The sequence below is a fragment of the Cervus elaphus genome, chromosome 1, assembly GCF_910594005.1.
Source record: "Cervus elaphus chromosome 1, mCerEla1.1, whole genome shotgun sequence".
NCBI classification, from domain to species: domain Eukaryota; kingdom Metazoa; phylum Chordata; class Mammalia; order Artiodactyla; family Cervidae; genus Cervus; species Cervus elaphus.
The window spans coordinates 56,167,913-56,190,198 of NC_057815.1; the positions used below are offsets into that span (position 1 = coordinate 56,167,913).

At 44.7% G+C, this 22,286-nt stretch overlaps 1 long non-coding RNA gene and 1 other non-coding gene across 3 annotated transcripts in view; both read right to left on the minus strand.

Annotated features, from left to right (window-relative positions):
* LOC122694515 overlaps positions 1–7,029 on the minus strand; it is a 53,093-nt gene extending 46,064 nt beyond the window's left edge. For both annotated transcript variants that reach the window (XR_006341200.1, XR_006341201.1), the window contains exon 1: positions 6,586–7,029. This is a non-coding gene — a long non-coding RNA (uncharacterized LOC122694515). The remainder of the gene's footprint in view (positions 1–6,585) is intronic.
* A 1,249-nt stretch (positions 7,030–8,278) lies between these two features.
* Positions 8,279–8,342, minus strand: LOC122703646. The gene has a single exon (XR_006343549.1). It is a non-coding gene; the product is annotated as a U7 small nuclear RNA (small nuclear RNA).
* Between the last annotated feature and the right edge of the window lie 13,944 nt (positions 8,343–22,286).

The following is a 22,286-nucleotide window of genomic DNA, read 5'->3' on the forward strand; positions in this document are numbered from 1 at the left end:
TGGTCTAGTGGTTTTCCCTACTTTCTTCAATTTAAGTCTGAATTTGGCAATGAGGAATTCATGATCTGAGCCATAGTCAGCTTCCAGTCTTGTTTCTGCTAACTGTATAGAGGTTCTCCATCTTTGGCTGCAAAGAATATAATCAATCTGATTTCAGTGTTGACCATCTAGTGATGTCCATGTGTGGAGTCTTCTCTTGTGTTGTTGGATGAGGGTGTTTGCTATGACCAGTGTGTTCTCTTGGCAAAACTCTATTAGCCAATAAAACAAATTTCTTAAAAACTCCTATTCTCATTTACTTATTTTTGTGAACAATGTAACATTTAACCACCAATACACAGACAAAAGCATAGGGCCATCCATCTCATTAACAAAGACATTTTTACTAAAATTTTTTTCATGTTTAATAATCATTTATCATAATTTAAAACACATTTATATTGCTCTGACCAATTATGTACTACTAATAATTATGATGCTAATTCAGCCCAGAAGAAATTTAATTTCTATTATCTGATCATCTTAGGAAATATTTTTTAAACTTCAATTAATATTTTTTTTCTTGTTGCAGAAACTAATAATAATCAATAAAAGACTATCAAGGATAAAAATATGTTATATCAGGATAAAATTCCATAGAGAGAAGTACAATGGATTTTTCAAGTTTAAGGAAAAGACGCAACATAAAATTCGAACTTTAAAGGACTTTTTTTTTTAATTAATAATAGTGAGCATCAAACTGCCATGGTATTTAAGTCCTATTGATACACTTTTAAGGTTTTATACCAGTTTTAAATGTCAATATATGCAATAAGCCATAAATTACATCCTTTGAAATTATTTAAACTTATAATACAAATTCTAAACATGATTTTGGGAAATACAGAAGCTCAAACGTCTGAAGACTGCTGGCTGAAGACAACATCAGGAAATACTTGCCGATAGTAGGTGTATTCTCTACCTGGTGGTTCAGTCGGTCACAAATCTGCCTGCAATGTGGAAGACCTGAGTTCAACCCCTGTGCTGGGAAGATCCCCTGGAGGAGGGCATGCCAACCCACTCCAGTACTCTTGCCTGGAGAATCCCCATGGATAGAGGAGCCTGATGGGCTGTAGTCCATGGGGTCGCAAAGAGTCAGACAGGACTGAGCAACTAAGATTAGCACAGCACACCAGGTGTATAAATGAATCTCTGCTGAAATAGCAGCAAATTTAAGACCCTGAGGCAGAGAGACCAAGAGGAGATTGCTACCATAATCCATTCACTTCTTATATTTATTGATGGACTGGCCTCTCTGTTCTGGGACGGTACTATGAACTGGAGATCAAACAGCACCCATGGTCCTGCCCTTGTGGAGTTGACAGGCCTGGAGAAAAGCAATGAGGCCCAAACCAAGGTAGTAGTATCAAGGGTGGAGGTAAGGGGACAGATGTCAGTATTACTGAAAACTTGCTGGTTTATCTATATGTCTGTGTCTTTATTGTGTATCTTCCTTTAAAAAAAAAAATAAGACCAGCTTGCTGAAACTCTAAGTCCAAATATTGAAGGTGCAGATGGAGGGCCTCCTTGAAACTGAGTGCTTTTATGACCCAAGCCCCACCAAAGTTTTAAATAACAAAAATAATTCCTGCTCATTTTAAGAATTCAAGTAAAGTCAAATGTAAAAGTGAACAGTTAGACAGCATATTAAAAAGCAGAGACATTACTTTGCCAACAAAGGTCCATTTAGTCAAGGCTATGGTTTTTCCAGTAGTCATGTATAGATGTGAGAGTTGGACTATAAAGAAAGCTGAGCACTGAAGAATTGATGCTTTTGAACTGTGGTGTTGGAGAAGACTCTTGAGAATCCCTTGGACTGCAAGGAGATCCAACCAGTCCATCCTAAAGGAGACCAGTCCTGAGTGTTCATTGGAAGGACTGATGTTGAAGCTGAAACTCCCAGTACTTTGGCCACCTCATGCAAAGAGCTTACTCACTTGAAAAGACACTGATGCTGGAAAAAACTGAGGGCAGGAGGAGAAGCGGACGACAGAGGATGAGATGGTTAGATGGCATCACTGACTCAATGGACATGAGTTTGGGTAGGCTCCAGGAGTTGGTGATGGACAGGGAGGCCTGGCGTGCTGCAGTTCATGGGGTCGCAAAGAGTCAGACTCGACTGACCAATTGAACTGAACTGAACTGAGCCTCTTTGTCCCATTCAATCTCATTTCTGTAAAAAGATAGTTGTTACAAAATGGGATCAGTTCTATGATGCCAGACCCCAAGTGGAGGAGGATGTAGACCAGATCAAAGACGAATGGGTCAGACTCCTGTGTCATGCTGTCCTGGATCCAAATCTTTGCTTGCCTTGAAGGTCTAAATCAACATGGCAACTTATGCACACATGGACACACTCAGGACTGTAAAAGATGAAACTGTGACATGGTTTATGTTTCCAGCTGGCTCTGACTCCAGGGCCCCAGGGTATCTGTCTGTGTGTAGCCCCTGCAGGCCGAAGCCTAGTCCCCATCCATATCAGTCCTTTCAGGGACTTGCATGTTTGAAAATCCCACTCAGTCTCACAATTGGTCTCAGCACTGCTTCCACTGGTCAACATGTCCTGCCCCAGGAGTTGACCTGCTGCAGACAGTTACAGGGAGCAGGGTAGGGGGCAGTAAGCAGGGTCTCAGCCTACACAGCTTCCCTGAACAGCTGTTTGGGAAACTTTGGAGTTCTGATCCTGTATCTGTGCCTGCTTGACTTAAGGCAGGCCCAGACGTCCCCAGCAGCAAAAAAGCAAGCAGATTTGCCAAAGGAGTACCAGCCAGTTCAGTTCATTCTGCTTTCATTTTTCCCACCTATGAGGTGTTTGGCAGCTCAAGTTAAGTGTTGGTAACCCTATGAGACTGAGACAAATGCCCTGCTCAAGGGATACACTAGCTCTTTCATTTACTTGGACACTTCACCTTTTAACTCGGGAAAGCTCTGGCAGGACACAGCACTGCTTTTCTCCACATTTTCCGTATTGCAGGAATGGAGAAAGCATTTGATGAAAGATTGAGCAAATGAATGAATGAATAAATAACTACATGGTTTCTGTAAATTTCAGTTTTTTAAGTCTGTCACTTTTAAAATATGCTTCCATTCCCTGTCTTGATTCAGGACCTCATAATCTCTTACCTGTACCCTGCACCCAGCCCAGAAAGAGTCTCAGCATTATCCCTATACCTGCTCTTGGCATCTTCCATCACTCCATTTCAGCTTTACCGTCACAGTGTGCCTTGGAAACCATCTGACTCATTTCATTATGCTCTAAATTCAACCATTCATTCATTCAACAAACATGTATTGAGGGACCTCCCTGGTGGTCCAGTGGCTAAAATTTCATGCTCCCAATGCAGGGGGCCCAGATTCGATCCCTGGTTGAGGAACTAGAGCCCACATACCACAACTAAAAGTTCAAAAGCCACAACTAAGACCCAGTGCAGCCAAATAAATAAATAAAAAATTTTAAAAATATGTATTGAGCATCCACTATGTTCGAGGTACTGCTCCGGCTCCTTGGGACACATCAATAAATTTAAAAAGACAAAACAAAGATCAGTGCTCTGCAAGGGCTCATATTTGAATAAATATGTTATATCATATGTTATACTATAAAAAGTTAGATAAAAAAGAAAAAGAAAAAAGCAAGGAAGCCAGCATAAGAGCGCAGGGTAAAAGATGCTGCCAGGAGCTATCCCACTGAGAAAGTGAGCTAAGTGAGCTGAGCAAAATCTTAAGAAAGTGGGGAAACAAGACAAGGAGAATAGCTGAGAGAAGGATGTTCTAAGTAGAGAGAACTGAGGCAGGGTATGTCTGACATGGCTGAGGAACAAGAAAACCCTGTTGCTGGAGCAACGTGAATGATGACGGGAACAGGAGGAGCCAGAGAGGCAGTCCTCTAGGTCAGATCACACAGGACTTTGTCGGAGGGTCTTGAGCAGGGGGATTTGCTCTGACATGTTTGAAAAGAAATCCTCTGGCTTCTGAATGGAGGACAGACTCCTGGAGGTGGGGGTGGATTTAGAAGCAGAGGAAATTGCAGGAGCTACTGCAGTAAGCCAGGCAAGAAATAACTAAAAGTGCCTCTGACCAGGATGGCAGCAGTGCAGGTGGTGAGCAGTGTATGGATTCGATTCTGGATATATTTTGAAGACAGAGCCGTAGGGATTTCCTGACAGGTTGGAGGTAGGAGGTGAGAGAAAAAGAATGACTCGCAGGCTTTCTTTAGTCTGAGCGATGGAAGAAGAGCACCCTCACCAACTGAGGCAGGGCAGGCTGTGCGTAGAGCAGTGTAGGGGGTAAGATTAGATGTTTGCGTGTGGACACACTGTCCTTGGGTTGTCTTTTAAACTTTTAAGTGGAGATGTCAAGTAGACAACTGGATAAATGACTAGGGAGAGAGATCTGGGCTGGCTCTCTCCTGGCTTCCCATGCTTTAAATATGGAGTTCACTGACATCTCCAAAATCAGCTGACTTGTCCCTTAAGCTGCAATTTCTTAAATTTCATTGCCTACTTGATTTATTCATTTAGCTTTCTAACAGGTATCTCAGATTTAATATGTCCAAAACTAAGTTCCTAATTCCCTGACTCCCTCTATAAAACACAAACAGAAGAACAAACAATAAAAAATTTTAAATATGGCAGTTCCATTCTTCCCATGCCCCTGCCTCAGAGCCTTTGCACTGGTGTTTCTTCTGCCATGAAAGCCCCCTCCCCAGAGTTGCAAAATGGTTGCTCTTTCACCTCCTTCATATCTCTGCTTAAATGTTACATCAGAAAAAAATCTTCCCTAACTACTCTACACAAAAACAGTACACCTAATCTCCCTCACCTGGCTTCATTTCTCTCTGTTGCACTTATGATTATTGGACAATATAATACATAGTACTTAATATTTAATATATATGTTTATTGTATGTCTCCCCTAACTAGAATGTGAGCTTCGCAGTAGCACAGACTTTGTTTTGTTCACTTCTTTATCCTCAGTGCTTGGACCAGTGCCTGGCAGGTAGTAGACATTCACTAAATATTTGTGAGAGGAAGGAAAGAGGGAAGGAAGAAAGGAAGGCTGGCTTCTTTGGAGCTTAAGGGTTCAGCATGACACCAGAAATTGGCTGGAGAAAAAAGACCTCAGCACAAACTCTTGAACATGGCATAACCACCCCCCGGCCCCACCCCACCCCACCCAGACCCTCAATAACTTGAAACCCATGAAAGCCTACAACAAAGGGAGATGGTGACATACGCTTGTGGGGTGGAACAGTATACAGCCATTAAAAACACTAATTATGAAGACAGTAAAATGTTTATAGTATGTTAAAAGTAGCAGACTGTGAAATAGAACAGTTCTCAACATATAATTACTGTGTTGCTATAATTACAGCAATGCAAATGTGCGCACACAGAAGAGCTGACGTTTAAAACAAAATAAATTACTGTTAGGCCTATCAGTGGGATTGTGGGTGGTTTTGTAATCTTTCTTTTTTTCCTTTACAATTAAAAAAAAAAAAACTCTTGTATTCTTTCTTCCTTAAAAGGAGCACGTTTTAACTCCCTGGGCACACTGGCTGAGGAAAATCCCAGCCCAGTGAAGTCAGCACCCAAGTTCCCCCAGAGACTCCCCTGCGTGGAGGAGGGGTCCTGGGCCGCCCCTGCACTGAGGGCTGCCCCAGAGGCCGAAACCCAGGGGTAAGTGAGGCATAGAGCGTTTGCATGACTAATCCAGGAAAAAAAACCCACCGGAGACTTATTTCTATTTAAGCACAGAGAAATGCAGAAGTAGATCTACGTGAACCTAATTTGTCCTTAAAACGAAACCAATTGTGCCCCTGAGGCTTTTTTGGGGGCGGTGGGAGGGGCTTCTGTAAGGAGAGAAAGTCAAGTCCAGGCTGTAATGACCCTCACTGGAGAACCAAACACTTCCACTGGGGTCCAGATTCGTGGGCCTGGAGTCGCTCCTCAGGGGAACCTCCGTGTTAGTGCCAAGAGGTCTGAATCTGGAAACCCACTGAATGTCAAGCTTTTCATAACCAAACTAAGGTTATGTACATTGGTCATCATAAAAGCTACCGAATTCTTAACTAGAAAAAGGCACATCACCCCCCCAAATTGGAAACAATTTCAGGGTTGTCATGGACTCCTTAAATCCTAGACAATCTTACTTGGCCCTGTACCCCAGATTAAAAACTCCTGCTGCATCTGCTACATACATTGTGTATGACGTGAACATTCTTTTTCATCTGTTGATACGTTTGTGATTAATAAATACAAATAAATAAGTACAGATTAATTTAAAAGAAATACTGAATTCAGAGACGCTGTTGTTGTTATGTATGTTCTCCAAAGAGACAGTAAACGCCCCTACAGGTCCAGAAACACGTTAAAAGAGGTCTTCCATCCCAGGGGTCCCCTATCCCTGCAGCAAGGCTGAACCCCCAATGTCCCTTCTAAGAGTGGGTCCTGCTGTCTCTCGCTGGTCCCGGGGCCCAGGCATTGGAAGGCGCCTGTGCTTTTCGGGGTTTTTTCACGGAAATGCTGCAACCGCTGGTTGGCTCACCTGTATTTTAAGTTTTACTCTCCAATTATCACTGGGTTTTCCGGACGTAGACTGTCAGCCAGTGTCTAAAAAAACAACCAGCACGGTCCTGAGCGCGTGGCGCAGCCCTCGAGGGCGCTGCGGGTGAGCGCCCTGGGGAACAGCCCTGACGCGCCCGGGCGTAGGCGGCCTCCCGGCCGCGGCCAACCGCGGAATGTCCTGCCCGCGAGCTCCCCCGCCTGGGCGCGCCGGGAGGCCCGGCCGAGACTAGGGAGCGCGCGGCGTTCCCGCGCGGAGGGGCGCGCCGTCCGGCCCCGGCTCCCGACAGGCCTCGGCGTCGGGCTGAGCGGCGCCAGGCCCGAGACGCTGCGGTTCCGGGACACCCTCCTCCCCGGCGGCTCGCTGACCGAAGGGAGACCGTGAGCAGAGGGGCGCACGCGCCAGCCTGTTCCTCATCGCTGACGACTCCAGGACGACCCCCCTCCCGGCTCTCTTCTCCTTCCCTGAGATGCCCCAAAACCTGATTTCCACTCTGGCAACCAAACTTAGCTGATTCGAGCATCTCCGGCCTGACTCAGTCCGGGACTCATCCGACAATAGCATCTGGCACACGTTCTGTATGGATGCGTCTGCTGAATAAATAAAATATTTTATTTTTCATGTTTGAACGGTGTCTGCTTCAACAACATTTCAACAGTGAGCTCCTTGTTAGGAGTGGGTACAGTCCTTGATGTGCTGAGCAGGATGGGGGGCGGCCGAGGAAGTGGCGGGGCGGGGGGGTGGCGGGGAACGCAGGAAGCTGCTGACTGGAAAGTCAGCTCCTAGAACCTATGCGGGCGCAGCGCCGGGTGCAGCGGAATTCCGCGCAGAGGGCGAGAACCACGCGCCCTGAGGTCACGGAACTGGAAAGACAGATGCTAAAGGGAGAGCCCGAAGGGGGCAGTTACTACCCGACAGCCGGGTACAGGCCCAGCTCTTAGAGGCACTAGAGACGTGGGATTGGGGAAACCTGAGACTCCAGGAGACCTGGACAGGAGGAGAGGAGGAGGCCGGTCAAAAGCGCCCCAAATCCTGCAGAAACAGAGGGACACATAGCAGCCCCCCCCACAAGACACCCCACACACACACGACACCCCCCCCCCCACACACACACACACCCGGGCTGCGGGCTCAGGGCAGATTCTAGGCCCAGCCCCAGGATTCTTGGGTCCTGTGGGACCAAGGCAGCCTGCAGGGGGCAAAATGTTCGTTTCTACTGCTAGGCTGGGACTGAAACCAGAGCCAAAAATAGAAGCTGAGATCAACTGAAAGGAATGAGGCTGAACAAACGTGTGAATGTCTAAAACCCTGATGTGACACATAGTAAATTAATATTCCCAAACACGGGTGTAAAACGGGATTACTTAGTGAGGAATGCTCGCATACATGAATGAATATTTGGAGGGAAAAAAAAGGAAGTTCTACATTATACATTAAAATAAACTCTATGTGGATTAAAATTCTAAATATTTTAAAGAACGTCATAGAAACACTATATTAAATAGGATAAATAAAAAAAATAATAAATAGGATAAAATAGATTTATGGGTAAATGTCAGCATTCCCAAAGGTTTGAAACAAGAGAAGAAACTGCAAAGGAAGACTAACATTCAAAAACTGGACAGGATTTTTATTTTTATTTTTTTTATTTTTTATTTTTTATTTTTTTTGGGGGGGGGGTGCTTTCCTGTACGAACCGGACAACCTGCTAGACAAATTCTAAAAGAGCTGTAACACTTGGACAGGATTTTTAAAAGAAAAATGTTTACACAAAACAACAAACAGAAAATCCCTCAAACGTATAAAATTTTGTTTAAATATATATCTAAAACACAAAGATTCCAGTAACTCAATTTACAAAGAAGTATGTAATTCAAGAGGAGAAATAAAATTAGTACACAAGTATAGGAGGAAATTTTCATTGTTCCAGATAATCAAACACGGTAAACTTCAAACAACTTTGAAAAATATTGCATCACTATATTGTACACCTGAAACTAACATAATATTGTAAATGAATTATACTTAAAAAAAAAAACTTTGAAATAGCACCATACATCTACTAAAGTTGCAGAAATGCCATAAAATTGTAATGCATGATGTTAGCAAAGCAATATAATAATGCTCACAATAATACATTGAATACTTTAAAAATTGATTTGTTTTATATACATCTTATGACAATGATAAATTCATTAAGCTGAAGTAATATGGTCAAATATATGTTATTTTATCTTCACTCAATTAACAAAACCCTTAACTTCAGTGGAAAGTGACTGCAAAAAGATTGCTTCACCCCATCCTTTTCCCAGAGCTGGAGTTAGCCAGACGTAAAATGCCACTTCTTCATTTTCACTACACTCAGTCTGCTGCAAAATGAAGTATCTAATGATATGAATTAAAGTACTGCCACAGTTTAGGGAAAGGATCTTCAAAGTAAAAGCAAAAAAAGATCTTGAGTTAGTTTATTTGCTTTTGTGGTTTTAAATGCCATCACTATGTTAATGATTCTCAAAACAGATCCCTAACCCCAACCTCTCCCCTGAACTTCAGACTCAAATATTTGTCTGTCCTTCTGACCTCTTCAAATGGATATCAAACATAAATGTCCAAATCTGACCACTTGTTCTCCATCTCTCCTTCTCCAGATACACACACACACACACCACGCACATGGCTGTTTTTCTAACAGTCTTCATCTCAGTTAATAGCAAGTCAATTCTTTCATTTGCTCGGGCCCCAGACTTGGAGTCATCCTTGAGTCCTTCTCTTCCCTTTAAGTCTGAGTCAGATCATGCCAATTCTCTATTTAAAACTTACCCAAATCTCTCCATCTATCATCATCTGTAAAAGCTGAGGTGCTCACTGTCCCCTAAAGCCCTCCCCCACATCTCTGGCCTTTTCTCTTCCTCCTCTCCCTTCCCATGACCCTTGGTTAGACTGGCCTCCTTGCTGTTTCTCAAACACACGAGGCACATGCCCACCTGAGGGACTTATTTCCTCAGCCAGGAAGGTTTTCCCCTCCGTAGTCTCACATGATACATGCCCCACTTCCTTCAGATCTTTACTCAGAAGCAAAAACAACTTTCTCAGCGAGGCAAACAGAAAAAAACCTCCCTGCTTTGGATTTTTCTACTTTATCACTATCTAAAGTTATGTAGGGAATTCCCTAGTTAGGACTCTGTGCTCTCACTGCCAACAGCCCCAGTTCAGTCCCTGGTCGGGGGGACTAAAATCCCATAAGCCTCATGGGGTAGCTAAAAGTAAAGTATATATGTGTATATATACATATACACATATACGTGTGTGTGTGTGTGTGATTCACTTGTGTATTTCATTTTTGTATGTGTCTCTCACTTGTGTATTTGGTTTATTATCTATATTTCCTTAGAACATAAACCTCTGAGGGCAGAGATGATTGTTTTGTTCACTATGTATACACAGTGCCTGCCACATAATGGACACTGGATAAATGTTCCCTGCATAAATGAGAGAGGGAAGGGAAAGCAGGCAATATTGTACAATGTGGTAAAGATCAGAAATGGGAGGGAATATTCTCATTAACAGAACACTAAAAACAAACCAAAAAAAACCCAAAAAACAAAAAAACTAGCTTAGGGGGATTATTAAGAATACAGATGTAACAGTGCAAAAGGTTCAGCGTGTATGTGTGCTTAGTCACTCAGTCGTGTCCGACTCTTTGCGATCACATGGAATGTAGCCCGCCAGGCTCCTCTGTCCATGGGGAGTCTCCAGGCAAGAATACTGAAGTGTTTTGCCATGCCCTCCTCCAGGGGATCTTACCAACTCAGGGATCCAACCCGGGTCTCCCGCATAGCAGGTAGATTCTTTACCATCTGAGCCACAAGGGAAGCCCACAAAAGGTTCTACAAAATATAAATAGGTGTCTGTAGATATAAAGAACAGACTTGCAGAGACAGGGTGGAAAGCAAAGGTGGGACAAATTGAGGGAGTAGCATTGACAAATATATACAACCATGTGTCAAACAGATAGCTAGAGGGAAGCTGCCATATAACCCAGGAAGTTTAGCTCAGTGCAAGAATACTAGAAAAAAAAAAAAAAAAGAATACTAGAATGGGTTGCCATGCCTCCAGGGGATCTTCCCAACCCAGGGATTGAACCTGGGTCTCCTGAATTGCAGGCGGTTTCTTTACTGCTGAGCCACCAGGGAAGTCCCAAAGCAACCCCTGCGTCTGGGGAGTGGGGGTAGCTGCCTTAGGCCCTTCCCCTGAATCAGTCACTGGGCTGGAAGATGGGCTTTCTCTAACTGGTTGACAACACACTGCTGGGGCTGGAAGTGAAGTCAATCCTGACTGAAGAGCATGGCTTCCCTTTAGAAAAGAGAGTGGCATGAATGGGGCGTGGGGACCTGTCACAGGATCCATGACAAAGGAATATCCGCTGAGGGCTGGGATGTGGGAGATTATTGCCTGCTTCTATTCTGATGCAGTCTAATTACCCATCCCTTCACCAGGGCCAGGTCTTGCAGAGACTCCCAAACAACACCCACATATTTTTGTTGGGAACCTGGTACAAAGCCCTAAATTGTACATCAAGTTGCCTTGGGTCTTGGTCTGTACATCATGGAGACCACTCCAATCATGGTCTCCTTTGGTCCTGGTCAATCAGTCTCACTGTGTCTCACTCCCTCCTTGTCATCCCAGGCTAACTCCCATGAAATGAAATATTCCCTGCCGTATGGTGGGCAAGAAGTGTCACAGCCATCCGCAATTACAACCCTCCAAATGTGAATTTCTGAGCCATGCCGACAAGCCCCACCACTCCACATACTAGGAACTTAAGGATGTCATAATCATCAGTGATTACAACCCTCTGGTGTGACCTAAGGGAATTTGAGAAGAAAAGAATATCTTTGTAAAAATGCAGGGTGCTGGCCCCAGATAGTTGAGATGCATATGAAAGGAATGACTTCAATAATCCCAGACTCTTGCATCTTGCACAGAAGAACGCTAAAAGCTTTAACTTGATATCTGATTTACCTTGCTTAACAATAATCTTTGATGTTCAGACTGCTGACCCCCTTTGTTGCAAACATATAGCCTGATGCCCTTTCCCACCTCCTTGGAGCAGTCTGATGGGGCTACTGAGATGCTGTCTCCTGGGTTTGGAGTCCTAAACATTCCCACCATATAAAGCACTCTCTACTTTCAGGTTGTGACTAATTTTTAAGTTAATACACCCAGAATACAAGTCAATCCAGCTACCTGGCTCTTCCCATAGTCTTGGTTGATGCTGCCCTCTGACCTTCCTGCCAGTACTCTCAGTCTCCTGAGCCTGTATCATCAGCAATCTTTTTTTTTTTTTTCACCTGCAGTCTTTGTTCACCTACAGAAAGGAGCTCCCTCCTCTTTCTACCTTAACTGAAATCTGACTGGGAACATGGCTTCCCTTGCTGATCTCTTGAGAGATGCTGACTCAATCCCGTTGCCCATCTACGACGGGACAAGGAAGAGGGTGGTCAGCATCTTTCCACCTCCCACCACCTCTTTTGGACCTTCACTCTGCTTTGAGTCTCCCTTCATTGGCAACACCATCTTTCCGTCTCTCAACATTCACTGGGAAATACTGGCATCATCATAAATACCTTAGTATCTCTGTGGATGATACATTCTCCATCTTAATCTTAAAGTCTCTGACTCTTGTCTTCACTAACCTTTGTTCTTCCTCCTGCTTGAGCCACTGATCCCCTTGGTCATACTCTAAGTCTTGTTACTTAGAAGGGCTACACTCTATGATAAAACCCCATTGTCCAAACACAGCCATACTTGTAACTCTCCTCTTATCTCACCACCTCCTTTGTCTCCTTATCCTTCTATCTTCTTGTCAACACCGATTGCTAAGCAGTGGCAGGGAAAATTCCATTGCCCTGTGGACTGGGGCCAGGGTCTCCAGTTTCAGCCCCCTGACGTCTGGATTCTCTACCCCGTGTCTGAAGTTGCTCTCTCCAATGTCACGAGACTTCTGTATTGCTAAACCAGAGGGACACTTTAGTCCTTATCTAATTAATCCCCTTCTCTACATTCCTTATTCTTGACATTCTCTTCTACTGGGGTTACTGATACACCTGTCACCCCTCATTTTCTTCCGTCTCCTTGGATGCTCTCACTAACACCTTTTCCTCCCTCAATCCCATAAATATTGTTCTTTGGGTTTACTTCTCTCATTTTATAAATTCTTCTTAGATTCTCTCTCTTGAGGCCTAAGGTTTCTTTTCCATGACCATGGAAATGCCAATGATGCCCAACCTAAAATTTTGACATGAACAGATAGGTGATCACCCATTGGATATTGCCACCAGTGTGCCCCCCAGGGACTTCCAACTTAACATGGTCAAAATTGAACTTTCTGTTCTGTAATTTGAACCCTCTTTCTCTTCACTAAAGCATCATACTCTGTGTGAAATGGCAGAGTCAAAATTAAGATCAGCAGATGCTCCCACTCAGCAAGAGAACATAGTGTACAGAGGGGAATCGTGTGCAGGAGCAAGGGGACCTTGATCTATAACTGCAGCACACCCACTTCCTCATCTCAAGTGAGATGTTGATTATTATTTCTGAGCAACTTCTCATGGGAGAGACCAAACTTCTTTTCATATATTACATATGTAGTCTCACACTCATGCAAAATATATGTGCTTTGAGGGGATCTATTTATGTTCCATTGAGAATCATTCTTTCCAATCAGGAATCTCACCTGCTGCTTTGTCTGTGTGGCCAGATTCCTGGCACATTTTGTTTGTGTAAAGGTGCTTTTTCAGAGGGTGAAGTGGGAAGACCCATGAGTCATGCAGTACAGAGCAGGGTCTAGGTGAGTAGATATGATAGGGACAGAGTAAAAAAGGACAAAGTAGATGATTAAATAGTTAATCCCACTTGGGGGTTGTGCAGGCTAAGTCACTTCAGTCGTGTCCAACTCATTGCGACCCTGTGGACTCCAGCCTGCCAGGCTCCTCTGTCCACAGGATTCTCTAGGCAAGAATACTAGAGTGGGTTGCCATGCCCTTCTCCAGGGGATCTTCCCAACCCAGGGATTGAACCTGCATCTCTTTTGTCTTCTGCATTGACAGACGGCTTCTTTAGCACTAGCACCACCTGGGAAGCCCATAGGAAAAAATATGGGGGACCCCTGTAAGTTAATGATCACTCAAGAAAGCAGGTTTGCTTAACCAGAAAACCAAGCAGGCTTGTTTAGCAACAAAACCCTGCAACAGAAGCAGAAGACATGCCCAAAACAATAAAACAATGGTGGCATGAGCCCCACATCCTGCCCAGTGAGCTCACTAATTTAATGATCCCTAGGACATGCTCTCTGCACACATAAAAAAACAATAATTTGTGGACCTAACTTGACCATATAGGGACAAGAAAACTCCCCTGCTCAACCTGGAGGAGGAGCTGATGATGGAACCATGATGTCTACTCAAGAAAAACAAAGAAGGTCTTCTCCCCCTCCCCACTTTTCCTTTGATTATAAAATTGTAGCCCAATACGTTCTCAGGGTGTGACATTCTCTTGCCCACCCACTCTTAAGGCTCACAAGCTCTCTATTCTGGGCTTCCCTGGTGACTCAGATGGTAAAGAATCTGCCTGCAATGCAGGAGACCTGGGTTCAATCCCTGAGTCTGGAAGATGCCCTGGAGAAGGAAATGGCAGCCCACTTCAGTATTCTTGCCTGGAGAATTCCACGGACAGAGAAGCCTGGCAGGCTACAGTCCATGGGGTTTATTCTAATAAATCACTTCTTATCTATCACTCTACCTCTCGCTGAATTCTTTCTGCACTAAGACATAAAGTACTATAGTGCCAGAGCCCACGAAATGACACCAAATGATATCAGATAGAGTGCATTTGTCTGCACAGTTAAAAATGAGTTTTGCTGTATTGCAGATGTTCAGCTTCCTATGAGAAGAGGCTGGGTCAAACGTGAAGCTAAAAGCAGACATCCTCTGAGGAAACTCCAGGAAAGTGCCTGGCTGTCTGGGTCTCCTATTCTCTCCCGAACTGTGGGCTCTCAAAGGCAGCTCCCAGGTCTTTATAGGATTGAAAGTTTCCTAGAAGGGCAGATACAAGCTCTGGTCATGGAGCTTTTAAAGGGGGTGCAGAGTGATCTGAGGTCTGAGAATGAAGAAAGCTTTGGATAAGATTAATTTAATCTACTCAGTTCGTCACCCGTGTAAGAGAGACCTCTTGGAGTGTGATGCAAGAAACCAAAAACTACTTTGAGAAAGAAAAACAGGGTTGTGGGGCTTGTTGGAAGGATAACTGTTTCAACAGCAACTAAACTAGAGGAATGGGAGGGAAACCCTGAGTTTGGGTCTCAGTCCCTGGTAGCTCAGCTGGTAAAGAATATACCTGCAATGCAGGAGACCAGGGTTCGATCCCTGGGTCGGGAAGATCCCCTGGAGAAGGAAATGGCAACCCATTTCAGTATTCTTGCTTAGAGAAGTCCATGGAGAGAGGAGCTTGGTGGGCTACAGTCCATGGGATCTCAAAGAATCAGACGCGACTGAGATATTAACGCTTTCACTTACAGATATAACTAGAACTAAGGATTCAATGTCTGGTTCTCTCTGCATGCTGACTTTAACTTTGCCCACTAAGCAGACCGGGCTCCTCAGGGAGGCTGAGTGCCAGTAGCTCCCTGGCCTCTTACCTCCCACCTGCCCGCCTGCAGAGAGGGACTGGCTTAGTCTCTCTCTGCTCTGAGAGGGGATCCTGTCCTGGCTTGGGTGGTGGATTGACTTCCATACTGAAACTGAGCAAGTCCGTTAGTGGCCTTCCCAGTGCCAGACACTTCTGTGTTTCCACTGATGGCCTCTTGGGAAAAGAGGCTATAGAAATACACTGTGACCTCCTAGGCCCTCCGTGTGGAACAAACAACAGGTCCCAGCAGTTCATGTTTGGGGAAGTAATGAATGCAGAAACAAAGACTGCACAGTCAGGCAGGAGAGTAGTCGTAAGTTAAACAATAAATCAGTCACAGGGACCCATCCCTCAACCCCACCCCACCCACCACCCCCTGCCTTCACTGTAGAAAAAGTAAAGATAAGTCTGATGCACATTCTTAAGTTATTTTGCAGATACTAAACCCCCCAACTAGGGACTTCCCAGTGGTCCAGTGGTTAAGAATCCACCTGCCAGTGCAGAGGACGCTGGTTCAATCTCTGGTCCGGGAAGATCCCACATGCCATGGGTAACTAGGCCTGCGCACCACAGCTATGAAGCCTGCACACCCTAGATTTCATGCTTCTCAGTAAGAGAAACCACCACGACGAGAAGCCCACACACTGCAACTAGAGAGTAGCCCCTGCTTGCCACAACTAGAGAAAGCCCACTCACAGCAACAAAGACCCAGGGCAGCCAAAAATCAATTAATTAATTAATTTAAAAAAAATACCAGGTGGAGGAAGCTGACTGCCTGTTGACAACCAGCACATAGCCCCCAGGCCAGCTTGACCCAGAAAGCTGTTGATGTTGACTCCTAAGTATAATACTACCCTGTTACCTCACCACCAACCAATCAGAAGCATGCACACAGGCTGATCCCTCACCCTGAGAGCCACTCTTGCATCCTGCCTTTGAAAACCCTTCCCCCAAAGCCATCCAGGAGCCTAGGACTTTGGAGCAGGAGTGGTCCCTTTCTCCTTGCATAACACTTGCAATAAACACCGTCCTTTCCTTCACCATGACCCAGCCTCCGTGGATTGGCTTTGCTGCATGGAAGGCAAGCAGTTCCAAGTTTGGTCCCATAAAAATACCACCAGTGACTGGGCTATGAAGGGATGTGAGAGCCCTCTTGAGTCAAAGTGTCTTTCACAGGATCAACCAGCTGTGCCGAGGAGATGATTCCCAAAGTACAGACCCACTCGCTGGGTAACTACCCCGTGTAATAAGGACACTTCCCAGAACAGAAAATGTATTCAGTTCAGTTCATTCACTCAGTTGTATCCAACTCTTTGCAACCCCATGAACCACAGCACACCAAGCCTCCCTGTCCATCACCAACTCCCGGAATTTACTCAAACGGACATTACAATTACAATACTATAATTAGGGACATCTCTGGTGATCCTGTAGGAGAAGGCAATGGCACCCTACTCCAGTACTTTTTTTTTCCATTTATTTTTATTAGTTGGAGGCTAATTACTTTACAATATTGTAGTGGTTTTTGCCATACATTGACATGAATCAGCCATGGATTTACATGTGTTCCCCATCCTGATCCCCCCTCCTACCTCCCTCCCCATCCCATCCCTCTGGGTCTTCCCAGTGCACCAGCCCTGAGCACTTGTCTCATGCATCCAACCTGGGCTGGCGATCTGTTTCACACTTGATAATATACATGTTTCAATGCTATTCTCTCAGATCATCCCACCCTCGCCTTCTCCCACAAAGTCCAAAATTCTGTTCTATACATCTGTGTCTCTTTTTCTGTCCTGCATATAGGGTTATCGTTACCATCTTTTAAAATTCCATATATATGCATTAGTATACTGTATTGGTGTTTATCTTTCTGGCTTACTTCACTCTGTATAATGGGGTCTAGTTTCATCCATCTCATTAGAACTGATTCAAATGTGTCTTTTTAATGGCTGAGTAATATTCCATTGTGTATATGTACCATAGCTTTCTTATCCAGTCGTCTGCTGATGGGCATCTAGGTTGCTTCCATGTCCTGGCTATTATAAACAGTGCTATGATGAACATTGGGGTACACGTGTCTCTTTCAGATCTGGTTTCCTCGGTGTGTATGCCCAGGAGTGGGATTGCTGGGTCATATGGCAGTTCTATTTCCAGTTTTTTAAGGAATCTCCACACTGTTCTCCATAGTGGCTGTACTAGTTTGCATTCCCCCCAACAGTGTAAGAGGGTTCCCTTTTCTCCACACCCTCTCCAGCGTTTATTGCTTGTAGACTTTTGGACAGCAGCCATTCTGACTGGCGTGTAGTGGTACCTCATTGTGGTTTTGATTTGCATTTCTCTGATAATGCCACTCCAGGACTTTTGCCTGGAGGAGTCTTGTGGGTTGCAGTCCATGGGGTCGCTAAGAGTCAGACATGACTGAGCGACTTCACTTTCAATTTTCACTTTCATGCATTGGAGAAGGAAATGGCAACCCACTCCATTGTTCTTGCCTGGAGAATCCCAGGGACGGGGGAGCCTGGTGGGCTGCCATCTATGGGGTCGCACAGAGTTGGACACGACTGAAGTGATAGAAGCAGCAACAGCAGCAGCAGCTGGTGATTCTGTGGTTAAGAATCCAAGCTTCCACTGCAGAGGGCATGGGTGTGATCCCTAGTGGGGAAACTAAGATCCCACAGGCTGCGCAGTGCTGTAAAAACAAAAACCAAATGCTATAGTTAAAATACAGGCAGCCACCTCTAGTAAGCATTACTATGTCCTTGCTAAGTAAATGTTTTTCAATCCTTACCCAAAGCACAGTCAAACAGACTTAACACATTGCCCATGCTGAGTTCAAGGGCTAAAACACATGGGGACATGGCTGAGCCTCTCTGCTTGCTCCGTCATCCCTCTCAGGCCAGTCAACCGCCCTCCCTCTGCTGCACTTCTGAGGCCTCAGCCCCTCTCATCTCTCCCAAGCTGCCCATGTCTTTTCACAATCCACCCTCCATATTTCCTTCCCTGGCACCATCTTATCTCTGAGTTGCTCTCTTTTTTATTATGCCCAAAGGAAGAGCCTCGACGTCGCCTCCATTCTTAATGCTGCTGCTGCTAAGTTGCTTCAGTCGTGTCCGACTCTGTGTGACCCCATAGACGGCAGCCCACCAGGCTCCCCCGTCCCTGGGATTCTCCAGGCAAGAACACTGGAGTGGGTTGCCATTTCCTTCTCCAATGCATGACAGTGAAAATTGAAAGTGAAGTTGCTCAGTTGTGTCCAACTCTTAGTGACCCCATGAACTGCAGCCTACCAGGCTCCTCCATCCATGGGATTTTCCAGGCAAGATTACTGGAGTGGGGTGCCATTGCCTTCTCTGTATTCTTAATGCAAACAGATGTAAAGCTGCATCTGCTCCAGTTTTTCAGAAGGAGCCTTGGTGGTTGAGGAAGAATTTCCTTCCCAGTGCAGAGGAAAGCGGGAGGAGCAGTCCCATCACAGGCTCCGCATCTGGGCCTGGGTCTCTCCCTGGATGGAAGGGATTCTTTGGCCTCCAGATTGCATGAGCCAGCATACGTGTGAGCTCACAGAACCAGTGTAACACACTAACTCTACACAGCTGACAACCAGTGAAGCAGCCGAAGGGAGTGTGCCAGGCTGATCTGAGCCAGAATCCAAGCCTTCTACCTATGGCTTGCAGCTGAATTTGGTTTTCTATGCTGCAATTTGGTTTTAGATTTAGCTCTTATTCACCTTCTAGCCTCGTTGGTTAGGATTTCATTTCCGCCTTTCATTTTAGCCTTTCCCTAGATCCCTCCCCGCCAACCTGCTTGGCAAGCACTCTAGTCAAGATCATAACAGCACTATCACAGGGGCTCAGCTGCAGATATGCGTCCAACTCTAGAGGAGGAGGCTGCTAGGTCCTTCCTGGCCCTCTCTGGACACCAATGAGTAAGAAAGGAAGAGAAGCAGCCGCCCTTGCCAAAGGGGAGGAGATGCTTATTTCCAGAGTACAGGCCTGCCCTCCGCCACCTGCTCCAAGTCTTGTCTCTGCTGGAATGGCTCAGCATTCAGGGACCAGGAGCTAGGAAGCGGCATGTGGGTGGCAATGCCTGAGCTCAGGCACATGGTCTGGGCACAGAGGAGGCAGTACCAGGAGCACTGGAGGCAGGAGGATGATACAGAGGGCAGGAGGAAGAGTGCCTACAGCTGGCCTGCTCCTGGAGCGGACAGCAGGAGCAGACCCTCCAGGTCCTTGCCAGAGGGTGGGGCTCGGGAGAGGCTGAGGTTGCAACAGTGATCTAAGCTCTTCTCTTCTTTTCCCCCCACAGTTGTTGTAGCTCATATTTCTTGACTGACAAGACCTAGGACCTATTATTTATTTTTCTTTCATTTGTTCATTTATCATTATTTTCAACTCTTCTGCACAAGAATAAACAGAAATCCATATTTCTTAGCAGTTTGTCACAGAACTGAAAACCCAGAAAAGGAAAACATTGGCAGGCGGATTCTTTAGCACTGAGCCGCCAGGGAAGCCCACTCCCCTGGTTTCTATCTCCAATTTCTTCATTCAAAAATAGCATGTTTGGAACTTCCGTGGTGGTCCAGTGGTTAAGACTGTGTGTTCCCAGTGCAGGAAGCACTAGTTTGATCCTTGGTCGGGAAACTAAGGTCCTGCATGCAGCACAGCGCAGTAAAACAAACAAACAAACAAAAAAGCGTTTGTGACATCATAGCAATAGTGTATGGTAGACAGGAAAACAAACTGCACAGTCTAATTATTGTCTAAAGGCTTACCAGGCTAAATCTCTTGAGCTGTTAATAAAACTGTGTGGTGCTAATCATGTTCAGCAGAATCCTTTCTGGAACTGTTGTGTCTGGTGCTTAGCACAAAATAACCACTAGAAAATTGATGCTATAACATGTAACCAGAAAAAACGCGGCAGGCCAGGAGAGGTTGCTGAGGAGTCTGCGGCTGTCACCCAGGAGTCTTGACCCAACAGGAGCCTTAACGAAGGGATTTATTAGGAACCCTAGGATCTTTGGCATACATTCAAAGGAGTGGGTTTATTATCAGAAATTTTAGGGCCCACAGATATGATCACTGGGTAAGTCCGCAATTCAGCTGACTAAGCCCCATTTGTACTAACTACAGATGTTAAAAACATTCAACATTTTTACACTTTATTTTTTCTGATTAAAAAATAAATGCTCATTGTTTAAAATATAGAAGGTTCAGAAAGAAAAAAAGGAGTGAGAAATATGCATAATCTCACCACTCAAATGACAGCCATTGTTAGGCCTCATTCTTCCAGTGCTTGAAAAAAAAATGCCTTACATACAATTTTGCTTCCTTTTTTTTTTCACTTTAACATTATAACTCATACATTTCCCTCAGTCATAAAAAATTCCTTGAAACTTTGCTTTAAATGGCCATATGTGGTGGTGGTTTAGTCGCTAAGTTGTGCCCGACTCTGGAGACCCCATTGACTATAGCCTTATAGTATACTCTTCATATATTTCCCTCATTTAGAAAGAATGCAGTGGAGTGGGTTAGTATTCCTCCCACATATGTTTATTTGTCCATAGGCATTTTCAGTTCATGGGACTCTACTATTGAGACTTCAAACTGGAATTCTCCTCTCCCATTTCCTTCATTCTCCCCCATCACTTTTAAGCTTGTCTCATCCACATTCTTCCTCTGCTCAAAGGAATTGCTATGAATTCGGCTAGTAGTTCAGCCAAACACTTCAGGCTTAAACACTGAAGCTTTGAAGCTATGTCATCTGGGAAATCTGTTTTACCTCTCTAAATATCATGTGTAAAGTGGGGATTTTGTGTAGAATTCTTATGAGGATTAATGACATTATGTATGGAAAACATTTAGCTGATCAGTACACAACAGCACAAGATCCAAAGATTCCTCTCTAACTATTCGGCCCCCTCCTCCCTTGTCGTGCATTTTCAGCCATGTTTCTTAAAAGGAATTTATGCTTGCTGTCTCTACTTGTCCATCTCCCATTTATACCTCACTGTAATCACTTCTGCTCCCCCTCTATTGACACTGCTTGCCAAAGATCGAATAAATTTCAGATGCATTCAAAGAGCTTCGAGTTGTTTCTTAATCTTTTCTGCCTATAGGCACAGTCAACCAATTTCTCCTTCCAAGTTCTCTCTTGGTCTCCATGACTCTAGAGTCTTCCCAATTTTCCTAATTCTCATACTGATCCTTCCTACTCTCCTTTGCTGCCTCACTCTGCCCTTTAATTAGTGTTGCTCTCAACTTTCATGTGTCTGGAAAAAAAGCACAATTCTTTGCTATGAGGTCTGAGTTGGAACTCTGGCTCTCCTACTTAGCAAACTGAGTTCCTAAGTTACTTAACTACCTGAGCCTCCATACTCTAGTCTGGGGAAAGAGAACTCCTCTCCTGGATAATCAGTCTAAATGGAGTCATTGTACACTGACCCTTCCTTTCCCATGGGTGTAATGAATCAGTAGAACTGGAATTCCAGACTTAGAAACTAATTTCCTACCTTAAGAATGTCAAAACTCAAAACAAAGAATGTGCTCTTCAAAATATTTATTAACCGTATAAAACTAAACAATACGAACTATGATATAAATGTTCCTTTGAGGCACTTTTCTTCATGGGCTGGACTGGCCGAGGTTTCTTAGACTCTTAGTTTAGTGAAGTCTGGACAGAACATGTGCTCTTTTGCTGGTAACTCTTCCTAGGGCATACACAGATATTTTTCCTTACTCTAGGAGACTTCTGAACTACATTGAAAATTAGGGTCATCTGCCACGAAGAAAAAAAGAGGAGGCCTCTCAAAGTTTCTGAAGGTTAAATGTTGGAAGAGGGGCAGTTTCAATGATGTCTTGTGTGCATGCGTGCTCAGTCTTGTCTGACTCTGCAACCTCATGAACTGTAGCCCACCAGGCTCCTCTGTCCATGGGATTTCCCAGGCAAGAATACTGGAGTGGGTTGCCATTTCCTCCTCCAGGAGATCTTCCTGACCCAGA